The following is a 16,674-nucleotide window of genomic DNA, read 5'->3' on the forward strand; positions in this document are numbered from 1 at the left end:
GAGGTTTGTCATACTGCCAGGGATTTCACCCCCCTCTCCCCCACCTCCATGCTTCCTTGTTCACTTCCTTCCATCTCCCTCTTTTTTCTTACTTCCTTTTTTCATTATTCCTTTACTTTAATGATAAGTCTTGGTGGGTCGGCCCCGCATGGGACGGTCAGAGGCACACTATTTTGTTGGCCATTAATTTGAGGCTTTGAAGCAGACGGCGGCGCTGCGGCTGGTGAGGGCCTGTGAAATGGTGGTCGGTAGGAGTGTGTGTGTGTGTGTGTGTGTGTGTGTGGGGGGGGGGTTGGAGGCTCACCACCTCGACACCCCCGCATATTTGAAAATGAAGAGCATGGCCCTGAAACAGAATAGCAAATGTCCTCGCCGGGAACCACCACAACGAACACAGGAGACACATGCGCACTGCAATGCTGCACCCGTGTGTGTATGTGTGTTTTGTGGCGTGCACATCATCACCTTCAAGTTTTGAAAATTCTCCAAATGTGCTCTTAAATTTAGATTTTCCAAGACCCCCTGAAGAATGGCTTTCCCCAGACGCATTAAAACAGCAGTAAACTCACGCACACATTTTTTTTCAAACACCTGCAGATGTATCACATCATCAATCAGCGTACAGATAAACACAGAAACAAGAACTGCATCACAATCTTCAGAACTTGACAAGAAAAATATAGAACAAAAAGTACAAGTTCTAAAACAAGTTAGATCCATTTAAAAGAACAGAAGAAGAAGAAAAAAAAACTTTAAGACACAAAACTTGAAATCTACACATTTCAGTTGGTCCTGGTGTACAGTCTGCATTTTAGTCTAATCACTGAACGAGAACAAGAAAAAAAATAACATGTTGCTAATGTTAATTTTGAATACACCTTAACTTCATAAAATAAACAGTTCTTGTACAGAAACTTTAATTCAAAACTCATTTATGCATTTATAAATAAATAGTAACAGAATCACTTGTATTGAGAGCAAAACACTATACATTATGTAGTTTTAAATGTTAGTACATACAGTATGATGTCTATACTTTTCCACAATGGTAGTTATGCTAAATGTCCATGGGAATGAATTGTGGAAATCTGTGTTTGGGAGGTGCAGGGGAATTTTACCAAATGTGTATAATAAAGATGGTTATGATGTCTGAACCTTTCTCTGTATTTTAGTATGTATTGTATATGCCAAGGTTGGGGTCAGTTCCATTTTGTATTAAAAACATATTGAAAGAGTATGTTTTATTTTATCTTTTCAATCTCCAAATTCTATTAAAATGTTCATATATCCTTTCCTGAACACAGTAATTGAAACTAAACAGTTTCCTCTTTATAAAAACAAACAAAACTTTCACCTTGATCGACTACACTTAAGTTGAACTGACCTCAACCTTTTTATGTGCATCCTCTTTCTAAGGCAGCGCCACTTGTCTATTTTGGGCTCTGTTGAACTTTTTAAAGATGTTGTGAACAGCATTTCTTATCTGAAGGCACTGTCCTCTGTGATGTGTAGGGGCTACATGAAGATCAGCTGAATCATTTAGTTACAGAAGCTCATACATACTGCAGTTTGTGTGTCTACTGTTGATGTTAATAACAAACACCGTGCGGGCCCTCAACCCATGACTGTCACTCATGCACATGTGAACATGCATACATGTGCACAACACTCGTATCTCTTCTTCTCTGTCACTCATGCATGCACACACACATCCTGAATAACACTTGACCTACCTCCATCACAGAAAAAAAAATCTACATATCTGCTTTGAGTTGGGGAAAAAATCCCCAGGCCTTGTTCACCTGGGGACAGGATGGGCTGCAAAACCACACCGAGGACGATACCATGAAAAATATTAACTATCATAAAACATCTCCCCTCTATTCTTGTCCCTGGAGATGTAAGAGTGAGCCGAGCAGAGAGAGGACAGGACTGAGTGGAGAAAAGAAAGAAAGAAAGAGAAGCGCAGAGTGGAAACAAAAGGTACAGAGAGGGAAAGAAAGGGAGAAAGAAACAGGAAAGGAGAAAGAGCTGGAAAAAAGCTCCCTGTCAGGCTTTGGAAACAGTGATTCATGGGGACCATTTGTCCAAATTACAGCAGAACAACGCTTTTGTCGCTATTAATCACACGTGTGTGTGTGTGTGTATTTGTATTTGTGTCGGGGAGGTGGGGGGCGAGTGTATATGTGTGTAGAGGGGAGATCAGTGGCCCCGCATATTGAAATAGATGGCCAGGATTATGGTGAGAAGGATGATGGCTCCGAGGATGAAGACCAGGACGCGATTCTGGATGATCCTGCAGAGAGAGAGAGAGAGAGAGAGAGAGAGTGTCATATTATGTCTACAGAGAAAAGTTAAAAACACGTAAACCAGTCACATGTTTATGCCCAAACTAAATGACCGGCCATCAACTGGAGGCTTATCATGCTTAATAGCTACCATGAGGTCTGTATACATTGTATTTACTGCTATACAATCGCTGGCAAGGAGTGTAAAACACACAAACATACAAAATTTCCAAAACTGCCACACTTTTGTGCAAAGATCCTGTCTGAAACTTCTGAGTTATTGAGGTATGAATTATTTCTGACTTGCATACACATAGTGTAAAAATTTCATACTGACGTGTGTACACATACGAACAGAGCAAAAACACTAATGAACAAGCGTGACACACAAACATGCACACACAGGCTCTAAAAATTTATTTGCACGATAAAGTGGAAAAAGTGGCTCAGTAGTTTCCTGGAGGTAATAAAATCACTGAATTACCGATGGAATTTGCCATAAAACGACTCACTCTTTTGCACAGTTAAACGTTCCCACTGTGACCTAAGTAAACTTGACAAGAGGGGGCTTTGAATGAAAAAACAAAACAAAACACAAAGCTGCAAAAAGAGAAAAAGAGGGTTGGAGAGAGGGAATGGGTGTTGGTGTGCGGAGGCGTTGCAGGCCTTTAGAGAGAGTGTGAGCAACTCATCTCGTGTGTGTGCGAGTTTGCATCAGCACACACGGACGGACACAGACAAACACACACTCCGAACCGTTCGCTGCTCCTGACAAATGAGAGAATTATCACATTTGCTGACATGTGGAGGGGTGGAGGAGAGGCCAAGGAGGGGGGCACTGTCCACTTCTCTAAGCAGGAGATGAATAGCCCATGCTGTGGCCATTTATCACTGGGTTGGGGGAGGGAGTGGGCGGGGGGGGGGGGGGGGGGTGCGCTGGTTGCTCAGTCACCCCTCTACCCTCTAAAGCCCTAGTCTCAGCCCGACACATCAGCCGAGCTCACAGCCTCCTCCAGTCCACCAGCTCGGACCTGCAGTAGCCTCAACTAGCCACTTAGTTTAAAACCCACAGCTGCAGAAGAAAGGACGACAGAAATATTACACCATACAGTGTTGTTATGTATCACAGTAGTGCTTTTCATGCTTACGTCTTTGTATTTCCTTGGTGTATATTTTTCGCAAGTGACAACCCTTTGCACAAAGGACCCTCCAGCCACATACAAAACATGTTTATACCCACTGCTCTATATCGGTTACAGAGGATACTGTTATAAAACCTTCTTTTCAGGAACAAGACACATTGTCTTTTCATTGACTTACTGTGATGCTCTCACTGGATAACACCAGAAAGCTCATTACAACTACTGCTTGTAAGCAGCACTGCTTTATAAGTAGACTGTTTATCCTTGAATATCTGCATACATTATCATGGCAGTGTCATACTGTATACAGTAAACCATGTTTTGTGCAGCACAAGTAACAGTTATGGTATATTTGAGGTGCTACAGGTCCTGTCTTAAACTTTGCTGAGGTTTCACCCTAGTAATAAAGATAAAAACATCATATGCCCACATATCTATGTTGTGGTAAGAGTTGAAACAGTATTAGTGATGCTATGATAAGCCTGATTCTGGATGAGGCTTAAATGATTGGCTGAAGCCAGCTGGGGAGGAGATCCCACTGAAACACTAATCAGAGCATGCTTAGCAAGGCCACGTCTCCGCCTATTAATTGACATTCATTATTTAGAATGATCCTTTATCCTAGCCAAATACCCAGATGAGGTGCTTGTGTGTTATGTGTGTCTCCATGTGTTGGGAGAATCCAGATTGCTTTGTGTTGTTTGTTACTTTTTCAGCTGGGGAGAAGAGGGGAGGGTGACTTGAGGCCCGGGGGTGGAAAAATGAACAGGAAGTTAGTTTTAGCCTCATGCTCAAGGAGCCCGGGTACTAGGAAAGAGAAAAGGGGGGTTCAATTCTGTAAAAAAAAAAATTGCATTCATTAAAAAGGAGTCTGATTTGGTAGCAAACAACGCTGAATAACTTCAAACACTAAAATGTTCAAAGCTGTGAGGAATGTGACAGTGCCGCGATTCAAGAACTTCTTCTCAGGGGACGGATATTTAAAAAATACTTACTTTGACCTAAACTGATTCTCTGTACACCAATCTCACAAAACACATCTTGAAGTCTAATGTAAAGTAGCTGATCAACTCAAACACTTAAACAGAAGCTTGATACAAATTTAGCACTGCCCAGTCAAAAACTTTTAGCTGCTGAAAGAGAAACAATATTAAAGGTTAAATTCAATCTGGCTTCAACTCAAACTCTAAGCATGCCTTTTCACTTTTCTAGCCTTGTGTTTTAATCCACTGTAAGCAACAAAATGTGACAGCAATACCAGTAATCATAACCTCCCATGTCTCTCTTCTAATGCTTGCAGTAATTCAAACGAAACTACAAGAATGCGCAAAGGTTATGAACTAAGGGACCTGCAGGCACACACACACATAGACACATACAGACCCAGCCAGACAGAGTGGGAGGAGCTACATGTAGGGTGGGGGGGGGGGGGGGGGGGGGGGGCAATGAGCAATGTTGAAATCCATCTGAAAAATAGTGTCTGTGACAGTGTAAAGAACCACAGTCTTTTCCTCTGACAGCTTGAGGAGCGAGGATATTAATGTCATCACTCTCCTTTCTCCACCACAGAGGTGAGAAGGCTAGAAAGTCACTTCTTATGTTATGTTATAAGGTGGGCAGGACATTTTTCTTTTTCTATTAGAATCACAATCACACAAAGATATACAAATCAATATTTAATCTCCAACAGAACACAACTGACAAATAATAAAGTTATTTTGCTCATTGCCATTTAATCTTTTTCCATTTGGTCACTCGTAACAACTGGTGTCTATAAAAAGAAAAGAAATTCCCTGCAGACAGATCACTTTCAATCCACTGGACTGCTCATCTAAATACTGTCACTTGCAGATTTAATCTACAGATTTGTGTTCTGCAACGAGCAAAGCACTTTGCTATGAGCTTGCTAGTCAAATGAGCTTACACAGCAAAAGTCTTTTTAGTTTCCATTTAAATTCCTCAGGCAACAGAAGCAACTAAAATAAAACTTACCCACTTACACCCCCCCCCATCCCCCCAAAAAAGAAATAAAAAAATCCCCAAAATTGGGAGGAGAGTGAAGAACATGATTTTCCTCTGCCGTATGGTTGATCCCGTCCTGACACGTGGCCAGACAGAACAGAATTTATCAAACCGGATCCATCCTCTAGCTTTGACACTTGACATAGAGGTGGGGGGGGGTGAGGTGTGTGTGTGTGTGTGTGTGTGTGTGTGTGTGGAGGGGAAGGTTTGGGAATGTGTGAGTGATGCACACAGCGCACGTACAAGGGTGCAGACGTACATGTTGACCCACATATACACACTCCTACACACCAAGTTTGAGTTTGACTTATCTTTACCGTGCTCCCTACTATGATACTATGATCCCAAGAATTGGGATCTCCAGGAAAGAAAAAAACATATGTAGACAGACCAACAGTAATTGTAACTGAGATGCCAGCCAATAGCAGCAAATAATACTGGTCGTTCTATTGGCTCCTGATGTTCCTTCATCGCATGGAGCCAGTCAGCTAACACCTTACTAGACGGAAATACACAGATACACAGCACTAATGTTAGAGAGAGAGAGAGAGAGTCAAAATGATGAGTGCAACGAAGAGCAAAAAATAAAGCAAGCAGGATGGACGGAAACGGACAATAAAGCAGCTGAGAGTGAAAAACAAGAGAGTGGAGAGAGAAATAGAGAGGTGGAGAGAAACAGGCAGAGTGAGATAAGAAAGACAGAGAGAGAGAGAGCGAGAGAAAGAGAGAGAAGTCCGTTTACCCGGGGAGGCAGAGCTGGAGGAGAGGCTCCTCGGAGACAGATGAAAATAATGAGGACTTTTCTGTCAGGAAAGATTTACAAAATCGTACCAGTGTTATTAAAATTTAAAATCTCCCGTTTTTTTTTCTTTTTTTCCCTTCCCACCCTCTTCCTCCCTCCCTCTTTTCCTTTCCCTGTTTTTTCCCTCCTCTTCCAGCAGCACAGCCTTATTACCAGCTCTAATGAGCACCAGGATACACCTCAGCTGTGTGTGTGCGTGTGTGTGAGTGTGTGTGTGTTGGGGTCCAGGTCCCTCGTGCCAGCTCCATCAGCGCCCCAGATTCCCCAGTCCCTTCAATGACACACACATATGTGTGCGGCCACACAAAACACACAAGGGTGGGCACACAAATACACGCTGACAGATGTGTACACAGACACACACAGACACACAGACGTTTTGATGGTTCTCAGAGGTGGCTGGACATGCACACACACATATACACACCTCTCAGACAGACAGATAAAAGCCCCTATCCCCAAAACAAAAACAGTCTCAGTCAGACAGACATAAGCAGATAGGCCCAACCCACCTTACAGTACACACACACATAAACACACACCGTCTCCACTAAGAACAAGCTCAGAGTTGCATCTCTCAGGCCCTCCCCTATCCCTCCTCTTTCCACTAGTAGACCAATAAAATAAAAATCAATGGCTGTCTGAGCCATTCTGGCTCTCCTCCCTACAAACCCTGGGAATATACAGCATGGGAGAGGAGAGGGGGGTATGGTGGGGGAGGAGGGAGGGGAGGATCAATGTGTTCACAAATGGTTTGAGTGATGGACATGGAGGTGGAACGCTGGTAGGGTTAAGTCCTAACTAATGCATCGACTTGTTATCGCAAACTAATACAAATTTATGTTTCATTGTAGAGGCACATGTGCACACACACACACAGGTCTGGGGCTCCCACAAAAACCTGCCAGAGAAACACGCGCATGACAAAACAAAAGGTGGAGATGGGCCTGCTATCAATCTAGTTTGAGTGAAGACAGAAAAAACGCTTCAACCTTGTGAATGAAATGAGGAAGAATGAGGTAGAACGATCCAGAACAGTCGGATCGGGTTCGTGTTGCTCTGCAGAGATAATGACTTGACCTGTTTGTGGGAGAGATCTCATCCCACTACGTATGTTCTGCTTATTGTCCCCAAGGGGGTGTTCAAGATAAATGATGATTTTTAACACACACACACACACACACACACACACACACACACACACACACACACACACACACACACACACACACAGCCGGAGTAGGTCTTTAATTGAAAGCTTGCTATTCAAAGCAAGTCCACAACATCATGTAATTCCCCAAAGAAAAACAATATTTAAGAACACGCCCACACCTTGACGCTCACTGTACAGACAAAACAAACATACATAGCTAGTCTGTTATTAACCATGTACACTGTCGTACTGTAGATATATGTCTACTAACACAAAATTAGATTCATGTTTTCCCTTCATGTTATCTATTTTACATAAAAGGCACAGTCTGTGATCTAAATATAAAAGAAAAATGGTCTACTCACAACCGAATAAACAAAACACAACACTGGAAAATCACTTCTATTCTATAACAACTGATTGACAATAAGGCAAAAAAAGGGTTTAGATTTGATTTTAGGATTTACAGAGGTAAACATTAGGGCTGAAACTAACAATTGTTTTCATTATTGATTAATCTGCTCATTATTTTCTCAATTCATCGAAGAAACATTTGCTCTACACATAAAATTTTTGTTAAAAGAAAAATGCACATTACAATTTACTATAGCCCCAGGTGAAGTCCATCCAAAACCTAAACATTTTTAGCTTTAAATGATATAAACTACAGAAATCTACTGTATATTCTAACATATAAACGACAATGGACAAATTCTATTGTTTTTTTTATTAACCTTTTTTAAAGGAAATATAAAAACTCAATCATCAATTTCTATTAAATCTAGATATCTTACTATTTTTCTTCTTTTTTTTTTTTTATTGATCCTAAAAAAATAAAAACCACAGACCTTCCTTTGACCTGTATTGACAAATTTATTATTTTTTCACAACTGAGAAAACTGACATAAAAGATGGACAGGTTTTTATTTGGATGACGTGGTGTGAGCAGGGTATTTCACGTCAGCCTGATTCTCTCACTCCCTCTCTTTCTCTCTCTTCCACCTTACTCTCTGTCTTTCTACCAACTTGATGCAGGAGAACAGCACCGTGGCTCTACAAGTTCATCCATTTTTTATTTGGCGGCTTAACAACCCTGGCCAGCAGCAGCCTAGACTGGGACCCAGTTCTCTCCCAGAAAAGTGTTGCAAGGAGGAAGAGAGGGAGGGGAGAAGAAGACAGAGAGAGAGGAGGGGGGGGGGTAGAAAGTAGGAGGAAATTCGGCGTGGGAGGAGAGTGTGTATATGCAAGAGTATGTGAGATGTGAAAAAAAGGAGAGAGAAAAGGGAGATGGAGAGGGAAATGGAAAAAGACAGAGTGGGTGAAGGAGAAAGAGAAAGAGAGAATACATTTTAACTGTGTATGGAATTTTTACTACCTTTTTTGCCCACAGCAATTTCAGGTAGCTGCTGCAGCTTGTCCTCATCCTGGTTTGATATACAGTTGGTTTTCTGAGCTCCATACATACACAGATCATTGCCCTGCCTGGTTACCTGTCTGAGCCCTCCTCTGCCTTCCCCATCTATCTCTATCTCCATCTCTGTGTCCTCTTTTTGTCCCCGCACTCGGACATTCAGTCCCTTCATTCAATTGAGTGATATTGCTTCTTATTTACTTTTTCTCAACTCCTGTTTTTCATTCTTAAACTCTTGCTGCAGGGGTGTGGTGATAGGAAGTGTTTTTTAAACTATGTTTGCCCTATGTGCTTGTCATATCACCGGTTTACAGTCCACAGCAGTGTGTCAACAGCCCATATTTATAATTTGCAATGTAGGCTGATAAACACAAACACAAGGGTTCTGTCATCACATCAGGTCTTGTATACTTACTATTCTGGGTTTTAATGCTTTGGAGCTCCTAATGGAACAAAAGACAGTTCAGGAAATTAGATGATTTCTTGACTATACCTCTTATAATTAGCTGGCTTTAACTGCAGTAAGGTACCAAACTTAGTATGTTTGGTAAATCCAAAAAACACAAGCACAAAGCTTTTAAATATTGTGTTAAACAATGCAAGGTGGTTGAACCTGGAACATATAATTACAAATAATGCTTAAGTGCTACAGGTATTCTGTATTGGATTATATTGTTGTTTTGCAATTATAGTTATATTAGAGTAAATATTTCCAGGGAGGAAACCCATGCCCCCAACCTATAGTGGGATTGCAACTCTGTTACGGTCACTGTCAAGTTTGCCTGGGATGGAAAGGAAATCCAGATCCATTACTTGTGTGAACAAACCAATTTGTGCTCAGTGTTTGTTGCTTGGTATGCTGACTGCTAAAGTATGCCTGAATTCTAATTATAAAGAAATAAACATGTAACAGAGTCCCTCTTAGTTCAACTGCAACTTGACTTGTGGATTATAGAATACGTAGATGCAATATTTCCACACCCTGATAACATAACATTCCTCACCATTTCTCCTTTCTGCAAAGATTTCCCAAAACACAAAATCCCCCTTGTATGCATTGTGCAAAGGCCAGGGGCCAGCTGCAGATCCGATTACTGGCCCTGATGAAAAAGGGCGTACCATTAGCCATTAGAGCTGTAGGCCTCCAAAACTATGATGTCCATAAATTTTTATTGTTGGTTCAGTATTGAAATCTCATTAAAGGACATAAATCATTTGTGCACACTACTGCTGACTTTCACTAAAGGACATGAGGAAGAAAAGAGAAGTGGAGCTAGGATGCTTAGGGAGCACAGGACACCTGAGGCAATAGTTAAAGGCATCTGGATGCTTTGTTAATGGTACAAGATAGTGACACAGATTGGGAGGGAAGAGACTGCTTAACAGGGCTCAGACTACAGGAGTTTTAAAATCCTTACCAAACTAAAATCAGCTTGCATTATGCACATAATGAGAAACTTCTCAGATGTTCTTCTCTCTAATCTCATCCTTGTGCACAGTACAAGATTTGAAAATAATGGCGCATCATACTCTACAGGATATTATTTAGATTACCGTGCCAGAGGGAGCAATGCACCAGCTCACATGATCTCACATGATGTGGAGGCAGATGTAAACAAATGGAGACTGATGTCGTGCAACACCTTGCAGTAGTGACGCTTTGCAATGAGAAAAAACAAAAGCAGAAGGCGTGGGACTGGGTGTGAAAATGATTGGGGAGATGTGGTCAACACGGGTTGTTCCACATTCAGCCCTCTTGCATTGTTTGTCCACAGCAGTATACTAGCTAACATAAGCCTCAAGGGCTACAATGCTTACTATTACTACTGCTTGGCAACACTGTCAGTTTCTTGGGGACTAACTTTAGCTTTTAATGCTTCCATCTGCTTGTAGACTTGTCTCTCTCAGTGGCTACTGTGGTCCCGATCAGAAAGTAGGTCTGTAATCTGATTTATTGTACAGCTTTTTCCAAACATTACTTTTCGACCTGTGTGTTTTCATTGTTGTTACTTTAACAGAAAGATACTAAAATGTTTTTCTGTTAGTGTTCGCGTCATGGAAGCAGGGATTAATGCATCCACAGTTTGTCACCTAACACCAACTCCACTGTTGTGAAATTTGACCTGAATTCTTCAAGCTTACTGATGAAATGTTTGGACACTTTCTTTTGACAATTTAAACATAATTTAAAGATGTGATATTTGGGAAAAGATAGGACATCAATTTCCTTATCATGCCTCGTCTCCCATAGTTATTAGTTAATTTTATTTTATTTTATTTTTTTTACACAAGGTTGAATCAAGGCACTTATCTTTATCTTTCCCTTAAGCGCTTGTCCCGACAGTTTCATTTCGTGAGGTGCCTTAAACTAGTTTCCGCTCAAAACAAAACCATTCATCAGATAAATGCTTTAAACTCTTTGGGCCAAAAGACACGTCTGTTTAGGATTCCACGACAAAAAAGCAATGAGGATATTAGTGTTTATGTCTAAGTCTTTTTATTAACTGGTAAGGAAGCTCCTTTGCGTGGTGTTTGTTTGCCATTTTAAATCAACTCTCCAAATATTTGCTTCAAGTCCCGTGTGGTTTTAGTTCTGCATCCTGTGTGTCTTCAGATACAGATTAAGTTGCATTATTGTCCACCAGCATGCACACAAAATATCCATGCACAGAACATACAAGTACACACACACCCACACAAGCTGACCCACTTCTTACACGAGTGTCCAAAGAGCCTGGCCGAGTCATAACCATATTTGCCTGGAAACTACATGCAAGTTAAAAAAATAAAACACTTACATACACTACTGTGACTTTGTATGGCAAAGTTTGTTCACATCACCAGTCATTCTCGAGAGTGTATTGTAAGATGTTTTTCATGAATGTTAAGCCTTGAATCTTTCTTTTATGATTATAATAATCTGCATTTTAAATAATGCTGTTGCAAGTGACAAAACGTTTCACTAGAGTTGTGTATTATATACTGTCTAGAGAACTGAATGCTCTGTTGGGTCAAAATAAGATCACTTAAAAACACTTCTGAACTAATCCATATGGTATGAGTAACTTCATGTGTTTATGAGATGGCTATTTTCATTGAGAGGATTGTGAAATTGTAACAGTTAGGTATTGTCATCAAGGATATGACAGCAACAGACTTCCAAAACTAGGGAAATAGGGAATAAAGTGGACGGGGACTTCTCTTCATCTGCTGCTGTTTATTCGGTTTCAATCTGCCACAGATCAGATATATAGGACAGCAGGACGTCCGCCAGTAAAGAAAGCAACCAAAGCTAGTTTCCTCTGTTGGTATCCAGAGGTTAAAGGTCATGTTTGCATGTCAATGTGGACAGAATGGAGACTAATCAGGCTAGGATTTCATATCAGGGCCACAAGTGAACAAGACAAGAAACCATTTCTTGAACTTGACCTCATGACTGTCAGGCTACTCTTGCCTCTTGCTCTGTCCTGCAGGTATGAAAGAGCTAAGCCAGCCAAAAGGTCACAGCGTCACACTATACATGGACACGTGTGAAAGAGAATTTTGCACGTGTGTGTCCGTATCAAACGAGTGTTGCGTAAAATGTGTGAAAACTACAGGTGTGCGTCTGGCAACCTGGTGTGAAATAACACAGAACAATTAAGGATTATGTGAACCATCAGGTCTACCTAGTTTGGACATGCAGGTACAGATCACTTTATCCAGCAGGTAAGCAGAGCAGAGAGAGAAAGAGAGAGGAGGAGAGTGGGAGAGAGAATGTAGGGGTATAATGTCATCCCACAACCCCCCATTTGACACTACAAGGGAGGCTTTAGTCAGTCTAAATAATCCATGCTGTTCCATTAAATTTGCAGACTAGCTTCCCTAGTCTCTGTGTCTAAGCTGAGAGAGCCTGAGAGACAGGAAAGAGGGGAGGGGTCGAACGAGGAGAGATGAGAAAGGGAAGTTAGATAATGGTTCAGAATAAACTCAAGCAACAGTCTTTTACATGGAAGAAATCCCCAGTTAAACCATGTTAAAGCCAGAATTAGATGTCCAGAATGGAGAAAAGACATGGTTTATAAAGTGAATGAGAGAGATAGAGAAAAAGAGGGGAAGCATAAGTGTGCCCACCCAGCCCTTTGAGTGACACTGATTTGCTCATGATTGCCTGCCTCACTGCCAAATCTTTCCCCCTTTCCAAGCCATGAAAAATAACCACTCAAACTGTATGGGGGAAGCCACCAGTGTGACGGGGATTGTTGCAGTAACAGTGTTATTGACTTGTTGCTCCAGCTACATTTGCTTAGTGCTCCGGACGCCCGATCAATAGACTCTGGGCTCTGAAGAACTGCTAATCAGGGCCTGCAGCCATGCGGAGTCAGCCTTCTGCAAAAACTCATAAAAAGAAAAGAGGGAGGAGAAAAGTAAGACAAAGTGAAGAAGCAAAAAAAAAAAGGGGGGGGGGGGTAGGGGGTAAGAGAAAGTGAAGAAGAAGAACTTTGAGGGCCGACGATGACAGCCTGAGTTAATCGACCAAGAATTCTCCCTCAATTCATTTCCTTTTCTTCCATCGCTAGAGGTAAACTCATGTGGCATTCTCTCTCTCTTTCTCAGCAGCAGTGTGGGCGTGAGGCACCATGAGAGATGCAGATTGCTGCTTCACCTCTGCTTTCCTGTGAACCGTGGTTCAAAAGTCAAGGGGCATCTGGGCTGCTTTGGGACTTTTGAAAATGCAAGCGCCAATCCATATTTGCAGAATCCAGTTGTAAGATCTCAAGAGGATCCACAGTGGTTAACATCGATATAAAAAGACAGAGTTAATCTAAAGCATGTTAACATGATTATTCAGGAGGGAATTTAAAGGCAAGCCTATTTAGAAAGTAGTGTCAGTGTCAAGACATGCACCTGCTTAATGACATGGTGCTCAGTGGTGTGAACATCAAATGCCAAAATACATATTCTAACAAGGCTAACAAAAACACAAAAGTAGTACATGTGGACACAAATGCCTGACTTTTTCTTATTTTTCTGTGGTGGAGCCGATCCACCTGTGTCACAGTGGTCCTGATGCTGACCCTGAGCTGTGCATCAAGTCCCTTGAATCATCTTCATCTATAGTCTTACATTCTGCACATCACAAGCCCACTATGGAATGCTATGGAAAATTCATGGCGGAACTGCCCCTTAAATATTAATGATCAAGCTGAGCGAAGTGGGTTTTCTTACTCCTATCTATGGTCACTGCTGCTCTAAGAGACTTCCCAGAAGAAACAAACCAAAGAGAAAGGGATTGGATATAAAGAGAAAAAGGGCAAAGAAGGGTAAGGAAAAGTCTAGAAGTGCATATGGGTGTTCGATATTTTTTTCAGAGGCCAGAGCCTGGTTAGCTTCAGTGCAGGCAGGCTACACAGGTCCCAAGGTGTAAACACAAACTTGTACACTGTTTGTGTCATTGTTTTTGCTCTTTCTCAACACTTCTTTCTGTTGTGCTGTCAGCTGGCGAAGTGGGATTCTTGTGCCCAGTGACACAGGTGTAAAGGAAAGGTGGTTTTGTTACCTTCTTTCAGTGACAAACTAAGACCACAAACTTAATTGTAGGATTGAAGTGATGCCTGGATGTAAAAGGGAATCGCTAAATTTCCATGAAAATTTTTGACTTTAGGAGAAGAACAAAATCTTCCCTGTGAATACAAAAGCCCTTTTGGGTAATGGCTGTGGTGAGAGGTCAGTTTTAGAGGATGCAAATCAGATAGCAGGAGGATGAACAATAAAAAAGAAAAACCATAGAACACAAACTGAAACAAACGCTCATACTTTCATCCACAAATTCAAACAAAAAATTCACATGCTATGAAGGAAATAGTGAAACTGCTCATCAATGGAGCCCTGTTCTATGTCTTTACCACAACCCTCGCAACACCCCCCTTGAATACCAACACCCACCATCACAGCACAAGTGGAAGTGCAGGGTCAGCAGCGTCCCCTCTGGCCTTGCTGACCAACAGATATTCTAATAATCACCTTCCTTCTGTACTGTCAGGCCTGCAACCAATGGATCGCTCGTCCTGCCTTCGCCCTCCATCTCCACTTATACTAGGGGCTTTACGGAGCGGCGCTGCTTCGATACATTAAAACTGCTGCCCCATGATCAAACGAGCAAATACCTCCCGGGTCAGCAAAGGGCTACCCCACGTCAGTTAACAATGCAGCATTTAAACATCAGTCGTATGCAAAGCGGCTGGTACACAGGGGAGGAGATGGGCGGCAGGAGAAAGCAGAGAAGCAAGGCCTGGACTGGAGAGATAATGAGCGCGGGAGTACACAGGAGAACATCAGCAGCTGTTTAATGCTACCGTGTCAGCTCCTACACAGCTTTATGATGAAAATATAAGATATGAGGCTCCCTCAGCATCATAAGAAGGATGAGCTAATGGTTGAGCGCATATTTGTCTTTGTCAAGATGTAGACTCAATATTAATGTATAAGATTGTGAGTTACACCCAAATATTCCCATTTGCTCTGTAAAACACAACTTGCCAAAATAAAAACAGTTCACCAACTCTGACTAAAATACTCCAACTGTAGAAAATACTGCCAGAGAATATAAACATTTTACCTTTATCACAGATACTGTGCCAGTTATAAAGTAAAGCAACCTCTTTTATTTAATCATTTCAATCAAGGAAGAATAATGAACAGATTATTTATCATCAGATAGTTCCAGAGGGCAAATTTTTAAGAGGTAACGTATGTTACATGCTTTTGTCAGCACTGGATGTCCACACAAGGCCCAGAAGATGTAGGCCAACACACAAAACATACATACAATGTCATATTTAACCATGAAATCTATGCACACACCGAGACATATGTCTGCGGACGTGTGGAAAGCATACAGTTGTCCCAATGAGAGTTGAAGCTACGGAGCCACTAATGTACCTTGTTCAATAAAAAACAATCTTTTCTGCATTTTTTTCAGTGCGAGCAACCCTTTAATGAAGCGTAAGGGTGAAAAGGTGAAGAGTTTTTCTCTGGCTTATCCCTCTCTCCCTCTGCCTACTGCTTGGTTAACCGACTGACCTGCTGTCAAAGGAGCCTTTGTGAGTGCGCTTTGGCGGAAGGCCAATCAGATCCTCCGGGTTGTCTGTCTCAGAGAGGAAAATGGCGCCCCTGGTATGCCATCAGCAGCAGAAATGTGCAGACAGTCTGACTGCTGAGGCAGGCTTGGCTTGCTGTGGCCCTTCCAAAACTATGCCGGAGGAATTACCTGTTTGGCACACGGCCAGAGGGAATCATTCTACAAGGGCCTGTGGTTATTTATCTATTTATTCACTTAAACCTCATGCACATGGGCACTTTCAAAAACATTTCAACTCTTTAACATCCACTTCCACAGGTTCTGACAACATTCTCCTTTGAACTACGCAGGTAGTTGAAGGGGTCTGAGTTAGCAACAATAGGTTTTATGACAAATGGCTTCCTATTCCAAAGCAAATCTGCATGAAAACATTTACTGTATGACTATTGGGTTAAATCACTTACTTTGCCTTCTACTAAGTGCAGTAAAGAAAGGCTGACCTGTACTTTATACATATCGATCTTCCAATGTCTTCTTCATCTGATAACTATTCCTGTGTTTTGGCAACAATGTGAATGATGCTGCAAAATGGTTCATTCATTGGCATAATTCAATTTTCTTTGGCACTTTTGACTAAAGTAACAAAAAAGTCTTATTGAATCAATATATATCCAAATTACAAATGTATAAGATCCCTGGTGATACATATGATACAGTATTTGTAAATATCCGGAAACTGAATTAAAGGTAATATTGCATTCTATCTTGGGGATATGGTGTCTAGGTGAGACTGTGG

At 41.6% G+C, this 16,674-nt stretch overlaps 1 long non-coding RNA gene across 1 annotated transcript in view; it reads right to left on the bottom strand.

The window, feature by feature from the left end:
* Positions 1–560: 560 nt before the first annotated feature.
* Positions 561–16,674, bottom strand: part of LOC119915566 — a 40,746-nt gene continuing 24,632 nt past the window's right edge. The window contains exon 3 of the long non-coding RNA XR_005446969.1: positions 561–2,296. This is a non-coding gene — a long non-coding RNA (uncharacterized LOC119915566). The remainder of the gene's footprint in view (positions 2,297–16,674) is intronic.

This window comes from Micropterus salmoides, unplaced genomic scaffold, assembly GCF_014851395.1.
Source record: "Micropterus salmoides isolate LMB-PRFRI ecotype aquatic unplaced genomic scaffold, ASM1485139v1 Ms_hic_scaffold_21, whole genome shotgun sequence".
Classification (NCBI taxonomy): domain Eukaryota; kingdom Metazoa; phylum Chordata; class Actinopteri; order Centrarchiformes; family Centrarchidae; genus Micropterus; species Micropterus salmoides.